At 39.5% G+C, this 12,499-nt stretch overlaps 1 protein-coding gene across 1 annotated transcript in view; it reads right to left on the reverse strand.

The window, feature by feature from the left end:
* The window catches only part of ABCB1 (ATP binding cassette subfamily B member 1), a 242,492-nt gene that overhangs the window by 128,109 nt on the left and 101,884 nt on the right, over positions 1–12,499 (reverse strand). The window lies entirely within an intron of this gene.

Below are 12,499 nucleotides of genomic sequence, written 5' to 3' on the forward strand. Positions count from 1 at the left end.
TGCTGTGCTAGAGAGCAGCACTTTCTGAACAAGCGAATATACCTCAGCCCAGTTCCAATTGAGGTTTTAATTAACACATGTTGTCTGTTCAATACAAGCTACAAATCCCCAACAAGCAAACAGAGGCTTTTGGTGATGACTGACCTTGGAGAGCTGGAGGACCTCTCTGGGAGGGAGGGGGAGCCCAGCGGACTGGGTACTGTCTCTGGCTGACAGGTGAAACTGAGGGCAGCCACAGACTGGCCCTGAAGGGGTAGTTTCTGTCCCTTTTTTTGGCTCAGTGGAGAAAGCCTCAGCCATTTTCAGTTCCCAGCACTCTGACCCAGACAAAGGTGGAGATAGCAGAGTCTGAGAGACTATTCCAATGCAAATGTTATCTCCCCAGGGGATGTATCTTCCCTAAGAGGAAACAGGTGGGGCCCAGCTCTACTACCCTTCTTCCATTCAGAACCAGACCCCAGAGCTGGGGGAAAACAGCCATGGGCCATACCTCCTTACAACAGTCTGGAGCTACAGGCTGACAGGTGCCACCTGCTGGGCAGAAAAGCACAGTGACTTGAGGCCTCAAAGGGTGTATCAATCTTCTAAGACACACCCTCAGGGAGACCTGATACTGAATATTGCCCCCTTCTGAGATCTGAACCTGTTTCTGGGAAAACCTGATTGGTGCCTAGACAACAGAAAACTACAACCTACACTAAGAAAAATGAAGTTATGGCCCAGTCAAAGGAACAAACTTACACTTCAACTCAGATAAAGGAATTGAAACAAGTAATGCTAAATCAATTCAAAAAGTTTAGGGACGATATGGCAAAAGAGATGAAAGCTATAAAGAAAACACTGGGCATACATGAGGTAGAATTGAATGTTCAAACTGGCAGAATCTATGGAAATGAAAGGCACAACACAGGAAATGAAAGACACAATGGAGACATGCAACAGCAGATCTCAAGAGGCAGAAGAAAACACTCAGAAACTGGAGAACAAGACACCTGAAAGCCTACACACAAAAGAACAGATAGAGAAAAGAATGCAAAAATATGAGCAATGGCTCCAGGAATTGAAGGACAACATGAAACACAGAAATATACATGTCATTGGTGTCTCAGAAGGAGAAGAGAAGGGAAAAGGGGCAGAAGCAATAATAGAGGAAATAATCAATGAAAATTTCCCATCTGTTATAGATCCAAGCAGCACAGTGTACCCCAAACAAAATAGATATGAATAGGCCTACACCAATACACTTAATATTCAATTATCAAATGTCAAAGATAAAGAGAGAATCCTGAAAGCAGCAAGAGAAAAGCGATCCATCACATACAAAGGAAGCTTGATAAGACTATATGTGGATTTCTCAGCAGAAACCATGGAGGCAAGAAGGAAATGGGGTGATATATTTAAGATACTGAAAGAGAAAAACCACCAACCAAGAATCCTATATCCAGCAAAACTGTCCTTCAAATATGAGGGGGAGCTTAAAATATTCTCTGACAAACAGACTATGAAAGAGTGTGTGAACAAGATACCTACTCTAAAGGAAACACTAAAGGAAGCACTATAGACAGAATGGAAAAGACAGGAGTGAGAGGTTTGGAAAACAACTTTGGGAGATAGTAACACAGCAATGTAAGTACACTGAACAAAGATGACTGTGAATATGGTTGAAAGAGGAAGGTTAGGAGCATGTGGGACACCAGAAGGAAAGAGGAAATATAAAGACTGGGACTGTATAACTCAGTGAAACCTAGGGTGCTCAATGATTGTGATAAAATATATACAAATATATATTTACATGAGGTAGAACAAATGAATGTCAACATTGCAAGGTGTTAAAAATAGGGTGGGATTGGGGGAAAATAAAATCAATGCAAACTAGAGATTATAATTAATAGAAACATTATATTATCCTTCTTTTAATGTAACAAAGGCAATATATCAAAGCTAAATGTATATGTGGGGGGCATAGGGGAGGGGTATGGGACTCTTGGCATTGGTGATGTTGTCTGACTCTTTAATCTACTTTGGTTTAATGCTATCTTTCCTTTTGTCACTTCCTAGCTGTCATGTATTTTTTTTTCTTTTTCTCTCTTTCTTTTTTTTTTTTTCTTTTGTCTGTCTACCTTTTCTGACTCTTCCTCCTTCTTTGTGGAAGAAATGGAGATGTCCTTTATATAGAGTGGTGATGATGGTGAATACATAAATATGTGGCTATTCAGGGAACCATCAATTGTTTACTTAGGACAGAATGTATGGTGTGTGAACAAAACCATCTTAAAAAAAATGGGTTGATGAAGAAAACTTGAGGGCACTATATTGAGTAAAATAAGACAGACACATAAGGACAAATATTGCAGGGTCTCACTCATATGAATGAGTTATAATATGTAAACTCATAGACATGAAATATAAGTTGCCAGGATATAGAACGGGGATAAAGAATGGGGAGCAGTTGCTTATTATGAGCAGGATGTTCAACTAGGGTGAACTTAAACATTTGAAAGTGGACAGAGATGAAGGTAGCACATTGTGAGAATGACTAACAGTGCTAAATGGTCTGTGAATGTGGTGAAAAGGGGAAGCTCAGAGTCACATATATCACCAGAAGGAAAGTTGGAGGTTAAAAGATGGGAATGTATAAAACAGTGAATCTTGTGGTGGACAATGTCTGTGATTAATTGTACAAATATTAGAAATCTCTCTCATGAACTAGAGCAAATGTATGACATTATAACTAGAAGTTAATAATAGAGGAACATATAAGAAAAAATATATACCTATTGCAAACTATATACTACAATTAGTAGTATTTTAACATTCTTTCATGAGCAGTAACAAATGTACTATACCAATACTATGAATCAGTAATGGAGTGGGGGTGGTTAGGGGTATGGGAGGATTTGAGTTTCCTTTTTTTATCTTTATTTCTTTTCTGGAGTTATGAAAATGTTCTAAAAATTGAAAAAAATTAATTGTGTTAATGGATGCACAGCTGTATGATGGTACCATGGGCAATGGATTGTACACTTTGGATCTTTGAGTAATTGTACAGTTTGTAAGCAATCTCAATTAAAAAAAGACAGTAGGAGAAGCTCTTAGCACTCTTGCTGGCCCACACACAGCCCCTCCCCAGTGATGTGTTGAGCCAGCCTGCATTCCCACTGTGGGTCCATGGCCCTGATCTGGATGTAACACAGTAACCCCTAAGTCAGTGCCACTCTATTGGGTGGCAGCATGAACCAGGAAACTCCTCTCTGACTTGCCCTATAAGAACTTACCTGTGGACAGAAGCAGCTTGCAGACAGCTAAGGTAGTATAAGAAACAAATCAAAGTGGCCTGGGCAAAGGATAACCTACTTTAAGTCATACAATAGAGTACCCAGGAGAAAGAGGAAGTCTATTTCATAGGGAGTAGAGGGGTCATTAGAATTTCTGTAAATGGGGGAATTCCTAGGGCCACCAGTGATCACAAACCCAGGAAAAGGCTCAGGGTCATAAAATACAGAGGACTCTGCACTTCCCCTTCACCTTGGGATGATCCTGATATTCTTAATAGGAGTGCTAAACTCTGAGAATACCAGCCAACAGAGAATCAAATTTCAAAGTCAGTGAAAGGTGTCTTTAGTTTGTTTTTGTTAGTTCTTGGCACTCAAGAAAGTCTCTGTCATATCACTAGCTGGATGCAAATTAAGGGACAGACAGCTCAGGAACTAAATCCCAGGGTCAAAACACTAAAATATTAAAATGTACAGTATGCAACAACAGATTACAAGGCAAAAACTGGAAATGATGGCCCATCCAAAAAAACATGATGAAAATGCAGAAAACATCAATGAAGAAGACCAGAGTTTGGGCATATCAGACAAAGATTTTTATAAAAATAATTCTCAGCATGCTCAAGGAGATAAAAGAAAACACAGAAAAAGAACTAAAGGATTTCAGGAAAAAGGTGCATGAACATTATGAGAATCTCAGTAAAGAGATAGAGATTTTAAAAGGAAACCAAAACAGTGATACTGGAGTTGAAGACCACAATAATTGAAATTAAAAAATCATTAGAGATTAGCAGTAGCAGATTAAAGTGGGCAGAAGAAAGAATTAGTGAACTTGAAGACAAAACAATTGAAATGATTCAGGCTGGGGAGCAGAAAGAAAAAAGAATGAATAAACATGAGCAGAGACTAAAAGAACTTTGGACACCATAAGCATAGCAATATAGACATATGGGAGTCTCAGAAGAAAAAGAGAAAAAAGGGAAGAATGAATATTTGAAGAAATAATGGTAGAAAACTTCTCAAATTGAACATAAGATATGTTTATAGACATTCAGGAATCCCACTGAATGCCAAACAAGATAAACCCAAAGAGAACCATGCCCAGACACATAGTAGTCAAACAGTCAAATGCCAAGCACAAGGAGAGAGTTCTGAAAACTGCAGGAGAAAAGCAACATGCTATGTACAATGGTGTTCCAATAAGATTAAGTGCCAATTTCTCATCGGTAATGATGGAAATAAGAAGACAGTGAGACAAAATATTTTTGTCCCTTCAATTCTCCTATTAATGTCTACTTTCATATTTATTTATTTTGTTGCATATCATTTTGAGTCCCTTCTCATTTCCTTCTGTATGCTTAAATTTAACATCTTAAATCCATAAAAGAACATTAGATATGTTACCAGCTTAATTTCAACAGCAAACAGATTCACAGTTCCTATACTCTCCTATCCTTCTATCTTTTTGTTGCACTTGTTATAAACTATACCTTAATACATTGTATTCCAAAACCATAGATTTGTCAATACTTTTTATCCACTTGCATTTTAGAACCTGTAAAAAGTAAAAAGTGGAGTTACATACCAAAACATATAATGCAATTAAACTGGCATTTCCAATTATCCAAATGGTTAACTTCACTAGAGGTCTTTCTTTCTTCATGCCATTTTGATTCACTGTATAGTGTTCCTTCTTTTCTGCCTGAAGAAATCCCTTTAGCTTTGCTTGTAGGGAAGGTCTATTGGTGACAAACTCCCTCAGCTTTAGTTTATCTGGGAATGTCTTAACCTCTCCCTCATTTCTGAAAGACAGTCTCACTGGATATAAAATTCTTGGTTGGCAATTGTTTTCCTTCAGAATTGAGGGGACAAAAAAATGGTATAAGACTTACAAAGACCAAATAGCTGAATGGCAGAAGAAAGTCCTATTTACAAAGGGTCCACATCCACCACGATGTGGACCAAGACCAAGAACATGTCCAAACTGGTGTACACAATTCAATCTACCATGTATGTCAAGTATTATTTCTATGTCAGTGAACAAAACATATAAAAATTATTGCCTTCATGGAGTTTACATATTAGTGAGGCGAGATAAAAAATAAACAGATGAGTGTTCCAGTTTGCTAATGCTGCCTTTTCGCAAAACACCAGAAATGGACTGGCTTTTATAAAGGGGGTTTATTTGGTTACAAAGTTACAATCTTAAGGCCATGAAGTGTCCAATGTAAGTCATCAACAATCGGGTACCTTCACTCTAGGATGGCCAGTGGAGTCTGGAAAACCTCTGTTATCTGGGAAGGCACATGGCTGGCATCTGCTCCAGAGTTGTGGTTTCAAAATGGCTTTCTCCCAGGACATTCCCCCTGTAGGCTGCAGCTCCTCAAAAATATCACTCTTAGTTGCTCTTTGGGCTTTTGTCCTCTCTTAGCTTCTCAGGAACAAAAGACTGCTTCCAAAGGCCATCTCCAAAATGTCTCCGTAAGCTACAGCTCCTCTCTCAACTCCTGTGCATTCTTCAAAGTGTCCCTTTTGGCTATAGCAAGCTGGCTCCTTCTCTCTGAGCTTATATAGTGCCCCAGCAAATTAATCAAGGCTCATGCTGAATGGGCAGGACCACACCTCCATGGAAATTATCTAATCAGAGTTATCACCTACAGTTGGGTGGGTCGCATCTCCATGGAAACACTCAAAGAATTACAATCTAATCAACGCTAATGCTTCTGCCCACACAAGATTGCCTCAAAGATAATGGCATTTTGGGGGACATAATACATTCAAACTGGCACAATGAGTGAAATACCTAGGATGTGAGATAGTGATAAGTGCTATAGAGACAAATAAAGCAGTGAAAGAAGATAGGGAATTCAGAGAAAAGGAGTTCTCAATTTAAAGAGGGTATGAGGAAGGTCTCAGTAAGAACGTGACTTAAAGGGAATAAGAGAATGAGCCCTGTGCTATCTGGAGGAACATCAGTGCAAAGGCCCTAAAGCAGGAGTATCCCTTGCCCAAATGAGCAGAAGCAAAGAAGCCAGTGTGGCTGGAACAGACTGACCAAGGGGGAAGAGCAGTGGAAGATGAGGTCTTCTACTGCTAGGAGAAGTGACGTAGGATGAGATTCTGTAGGGCCTCCTGGGACATCGTGAGGATTTCAAATTTTACTCCAAGAGAAAACCATTGGAGAATTTGGAGCAGAGGTGTAACATAATCTTATTATTCTCACTGCTAAATTGAAATCAGACCGTAGGGGGCCAAGCACAGAAGCAAGAAACCAGTTAGGAAGCTGTTTCAATAATCCACTTAAGCCTGGAAAGTAGCAGCGGGAGTGATGGGAAGTGTTCAGACTCTGGATATATTTTGAAGGCAGTGCTAACAAGACTGTAGAAGGTCTTTTTTTTTTTTTAATTTTGAAATAAATTCAAAGTTATAGGAACAGTTGCAAAAACAATACTAACCCCATACACAGAATTCCATCATACCCTGACCCCCCTCCCCTGATAGCTCAATCCACCAACTTTAACATGCTGTCACATCGCTATTCCTTTCCCTCCCTCCCTCCCTCCCTATCTATCATCCATCATCTATTGCTCTGTCTTCTGAACATATGAGAGCTAGCTGCACATATCCTTGAACATACACTATAATTCACATATATACTTCCCATGAACAAGAACATTCTTTTATGCAATCCCATTAAGCACAGCTAAGAAGTACAAGAGATTCAACAATGATACAAAGCTTACATTCTATATTTCCTTTTCCTTATGTTTCAACTGTGTCCCTTTGAGCCACCTGTCCTCTATCCTCCAATCCTATCTGAGTTCATCCTTGGCATTCAATTGTCATCTATTTAGACTGTCTTTTTTTTTTTTTTTTAATTGTGGAGACATATATACAGCCTAAATCTTCCCATTCCACCCCCTCCCTAGCCTTCCATTAGTGGGATTAATCACATTTAGAATGTTGTAATGCTCTTTCCCACCATCCATTACTAGAAATTTCCCTTCAACTCAAACAGCAACCCTACACTCATTTCTTAACTCCTCATTGCCCTTTCTCCCATTTCTCTTAACCCAATCTCTACTTTTCATCTCTATGGTTATATTCTCTGATAATTTCTTTGTGTTTACTGTGGGGCTTAAAATTAACCTCTTAAATCCATATCAATCTTGTTTTTCTTTGATACCACCTTCACTTCAATAGGACACATAAACTATGTGCCTATACTCCTCCATTCTCCCACCTTTATGTAGTTGTCTAAAATCACATATTTTACATTGAGTTCAAAACCACTGATTTGTCATTAGAGTTTGTGTATTTTATATCATGTAGGAAGTAAATAGTGGAGTTACAGTTCAAAAATTATTGACTTCTATTTGTATTCCATTGTGGTTGGAGAATGTGCTTTGAGTATATTCAATTTTTTTTTTTTTTTTTTTTTTTTTACATTTCTTGAGGCTTGTTTTATGTTCCAGCTTATGGTCCCTTCTGGAAAAAGATCCATGATCACTGGAGAAAAATGGGTGTCCTGGTGATTTGGGATGTAAGGTACTGTATATGTCTGTTAAAATTCTCTCTATCTCTTTCTCCTTTCTTTGTTTCTCTGTTGGTAGGGCTCTCTTTAGTATCTGAAGTAGGGCAGGTCTTTTATTGGCAAACTCTCTCAGCATTTGTTTGTCTGTGAAAAATTTAAGCTCTCCCTCAAATTTGAAGGAGAGTTTTGCTGGATAAAGTATTCTTAGTTGGAAAATTTTCTCTCTCAGAATTTTAAATATGTCATTCCACTGCCTTCTCACCTCCATGGTGGCCACTGAGTAGTCACAACTTAGTCTTATGTTGTTTCCTTTGTATGTGGTGAATTGCTTTTCTCTTGCTGCTTTCAGAACTTGCTCCTTCTCTTCAGTCTTTGAGAGTCTGATCAGAATATGTCTTGGAGTGGGTTTATTTGGATTTATTCTATTTGGAGTTTGCTGGGCATTTGTGCTTTGTGTGTTTATATTGTGTAGAAGGTTGGGGAAGTTTTCCCCAACAATTTCTTTGAATACTCTTTCTAGACCTTTACTCTTCTCTTCCCCTTCTGGGACACCAATGAGTCTTAAGTTTGGACATTTTATTTTATCTATTGTATCCCTGAGATCCATTTCGATTTTTTTCTCCATTCTTTCTTTTGTTCTTTCATTTTTTGTTCTGTGGACTTCTAGGACACTGAGACATTGTTCAGCTTCCTCTGGTCTTGTATTGTGAATATCTAGAGTCTTTTTAATTTGGCCAACAGTTTCTTTTATTTCCATAAGATCTTCTATTTTTTTTTTTTTATTTACTCTTGCAATGTCTTCTTTATGCTCTTCTAGGGTCTTCTTTATGTTGCTTATATCCTGGGCCATGGTCTTCTTGATGTCCTTTAAGTCCTTTGCCATGTTTTCGTTCCTTGATTGTAGTTCTTTGATTAATTGTGTGAGGTACTGTGTCTCTTCTGATATCTTGATTTGTGTGTTTGGAGTTGGATTCTCCATATCATCTGGTTTTATCATATGCATTAAGATTTTCTGTTGTTATTGGCCTCTTGGCATTTGCTTTGCTTAATAGGGTTCTTTAAAGTTGTATAAAAAATACCTATCTAATTTTTCAGAAACACAGTTTGGTGGCATACACTTTCTCTAACTAACCAGAAGATGGCGTCTGTGAGTCATCGATACCCCTCAAGTCAGTTCTCCACCTTGTCCCTGCGGTGTGTGGGGAAATGATTCTTGTGGGGTTCAGTTGGAGAATTCAGTTTGGGTGTGTTGCTGAAGCCGTCCGCCCTGAATGTGGGGCCTGTGTACAGGTGGCCAGGGAGGAAGGACAGCTTTAATATTCAAATCCCCCAGGTTTCCAGAGATTCAAGGCCACTGCAAGAGTCTAAGCCTTCATTTCGTTTCAGCCCCAGACCCTCTCTCTCGCTGTCCCACAAACCAACGGACTTGGCGTAGTGTCCCTGGGTTCTCCAAGCGGATCCCCCCGCCCAGCCATGATCCTCCAGGACCTCTGCTGAGGGAATGCTGTGCTGCATCACCAGTGCGTGCCGTCCCTCAAGGGAAGCCCCAGGCCACCGGGCCATGCCGGGGCGCTTTCAGCCTGATGCAAAGATGGCCGAATGGGGCGTCTCCACACCCCCTTCCTCGCACAGTTCTTCCTTCCCAGCTCCAAGACAATTGGTGGGGCTCTGGGCTCATGGGCACGGCCCCGGGCAGGAGTTTATCCAGCCCTCCGGGGAGCCAGCTGCTAGCCGCGGGGTTTCTTTCTGCTTCCAGCTCTCCCCTCCATTCCCCCAGCCCCAAGGGTATCTGCAGTGGGCTATCTTCCTGGCCAGACACCGAGAGGCTGGCCCAGCCCCTTCTTGCTGTGTTTTATTGCATGGTTCCCATTATCGCAGCTGCAGCCACTCCTGGGTTTTTCCCTTTTTTTTTTTTTAAAGAGCCAGTCAGTCTCCAAACGCCAAACCCTGGCTTCCCCAGACTGCTGCGTGGCTGCGGGTCTTCCAGCCAGCTTACTCACTCTTTTCAGAATGGAGACTCCTGGTTTCACCAAGGATACGGCCCCTGTGGAACTAGCAGACCTCGTCCAGCTGGCGCATTGCTGTAATTGGTATTCTGGGTCACTTTCTGGTTTTTTTCTAGTGTTTTTCACGGAGGTGTTTTTTGCCCTGTCTCACCTAGCTGCCGTCTTAGTTTCTCCCTGTAGAATGTCTTAAATGTCAGGATAACACAATTTGCAGATCCATGTGATAGTTTAAGTTGCTAAAATAATCCACTAGTAAGAAGTGATAAAAGTGGGGTGGGGGGAGAGGTGATAGACACAAGGGGTTATATCAGAATCTCCAAGATGTATAAGTTTGAAAAAGCCTCATTTAATTAAATTTTGTATTGGAAAAAAATGATTTGTAAATACAAACTACAGGAAGTAAAGATGTACAAAATCTTGACTATTTGGGGGGATACTCAGAACTTCAAGGAACATAGCATTGAGAGAGCCTAATGATTAGCCTTCTGTTTGACTTAGTTTGTTAATAAATATGTTTTCAGTAAATGGAAGGCATAATTTTTATCTCTATGGCTATTACCTAGCATAAGTATCAAATGTTTTAAGTTTTAAGGAGAGTAAAGTTTAACAAAAAGTTTTATATTATAGTAATGGGATAAAATAGTAGGATGCATCTGAGTGTTTGTTTATAATTGATATTGATTCCCTCTGTTTCATGGAATGATAAGATGTCTTAAATGTTAGTGTATTCTGGGCTATTACTGAGCATTGTGATTTTTGTGTGGTGAGGCCTTGGAAGTCTTGTGCAAGGTAAAAGTACATGAGAAAAGGACAAAGATAATTCAAAACTCCCTGTTGGGAAATGCTAAAAAATGACAGGGCATTTGTTATAAGATTATGAAGAGGAGGAAATGTCTGATAAAGAGTGATAGATGTCCAAACCAACCTGGAGCTGACAGGATTTCTTGTTTTTAAAGAAACAAAGTTAACATTTAATTCCTAAAGTCCCTGCCATTACATTCCTAAAGCCTTTGCTATATAGTACACTCTTGGAACACAAGCTGAGACCAGACTTGATGATTTTCAGGTGCCTTTTCCAGGAACAACCATTAATGATAACAGCTAATGCTTAAAAGGCACTCATATATGCCAGGCCCTTTTTTAAGAGCTTCATTTGTTGTTCATTTGATCCTCACACACACATACAAGCTATGAAGTAAATACAATTGCTATTATAATTATTTCATTTCAGAGATAAGGAAATTGAGATATAGAGATATTATGTAATTTTCCCAGGGTCACATTGCTCATGAAAGGCAAAACTGAGAGCTGTCATACAGCCTTGTAATGAAGGCAAGTAGAATTTTTTGAAAAGAGCTCAGTAGACCATATTCACTGCTTCGCCCATCGAAGAGACAGAAAGCAAACCTGCACATGCTATTGATATATAGGGAATGTATATATCATGGTGGTGGTGGGGTGAACTCATGGGAGAAGGAAATGGGCTGATTTGGGTTAAATGTTCTATTTAGTACATCCCATGAATTTGAGTTCTGCCTGAACACTCAAGCTAGTATCACAAAGTTGGTAAATTAGATTATCTCGATCTGGCCTTGGAAACTGTTAAGTAGTGCAAGACTTTGGTCTGTTTGCTAGATTTCACTTAAGCAAGGAAGGAATTTAGGCATAACCAGGACAATCCTGTACTGTGATTGCCGTTAGAAATTATTCATCAGTTTTTCCAGGAAGTTCTCACACTCTTGTCTGTTCTCCAGTTTATTTTTTATTTTGGAGAAGATAAAAATGGCCCAGAAAACCAAAACTTTGATAAGGCATATATCAAGTGAGGATTCCCATATTACAAAAGACATTGGTTTCACTGGGTTGTAGTTTAGTATCTTAACCTCCTAGATTTGCTGTAACAAAGTGCCATACATAGGGTGGCTTAAAACAACAGAAATTGCCTCATAGTTCTGGAAGGTAGAAGTCCCAATCAAGGTGTCTGCAGGGCCATGCTTCCTCTGAAGTCTGTAGGGTTCTGGTGGTGGCTTGCCAGCAATCTATGGCCTTCCTTGGCTGATGGCATAACTTCATCTCTGCCTCCATCCCATGGAAGTCTTCTCTCTCTGCCTGTCTCCAACTACTTGTGTCCAAAATTCCCTCTCCTTCTTTGAGTCATATTGGATGGATTATGGCTCACCCCAATATTAACTAATAACATCTTCAAAGATCTTATTTCCAAATAGGATCACAATCACAAGACTGGGGATTAGGACTTGAACATATCTTTTCAGGGACACAATTAAATCCATGACAGTTAGCAAACACAGCAATGACAACATGCAGCCTTCTCATCTGATACAACACTGCAGGTACATTAGCGAAAAAGTATCCAAGTCATGTGGGTTTTTTTCCTTCTTCTTCTTTTTCTTTATTTTTTTTTCCCCTTTCTTCTTCCACAAATTAAAACTTGGTCCATTATATGAGATTGCTTAATACTGATATCTATTATCAGGAACCCACTAAGGCTTTAAAGCAAGAGCTAGAGCTCTCAATCACAATCGCAAAGACTATAAAACCCCAAGTCTTTAGGGAAACTCTAATGAAATCTTGCATTCTGAGTGTTGCCAAATCATTATGGGGCAGCACTTTTTACCTGATGTTTTCAACCATTCTCCACATAGCAGCCAGAGTGATCATTTCAAAAC

This window comes from Choloepus didactylus, chromosome 5, assembly GCF_015220235.1.
Source record: "Choloepus didactylus isolate mChoDid1 chromosome 5, mChoDid1.pri, whole genome shotgun sequence".
Classification (NCBI taxonomy): domain Eukaryota; kingdom Metazoa; phylum Chordata; class Mammalia; order Pilosa; family Megalonychidae; genus Choloepus; species Choloepus didactylus.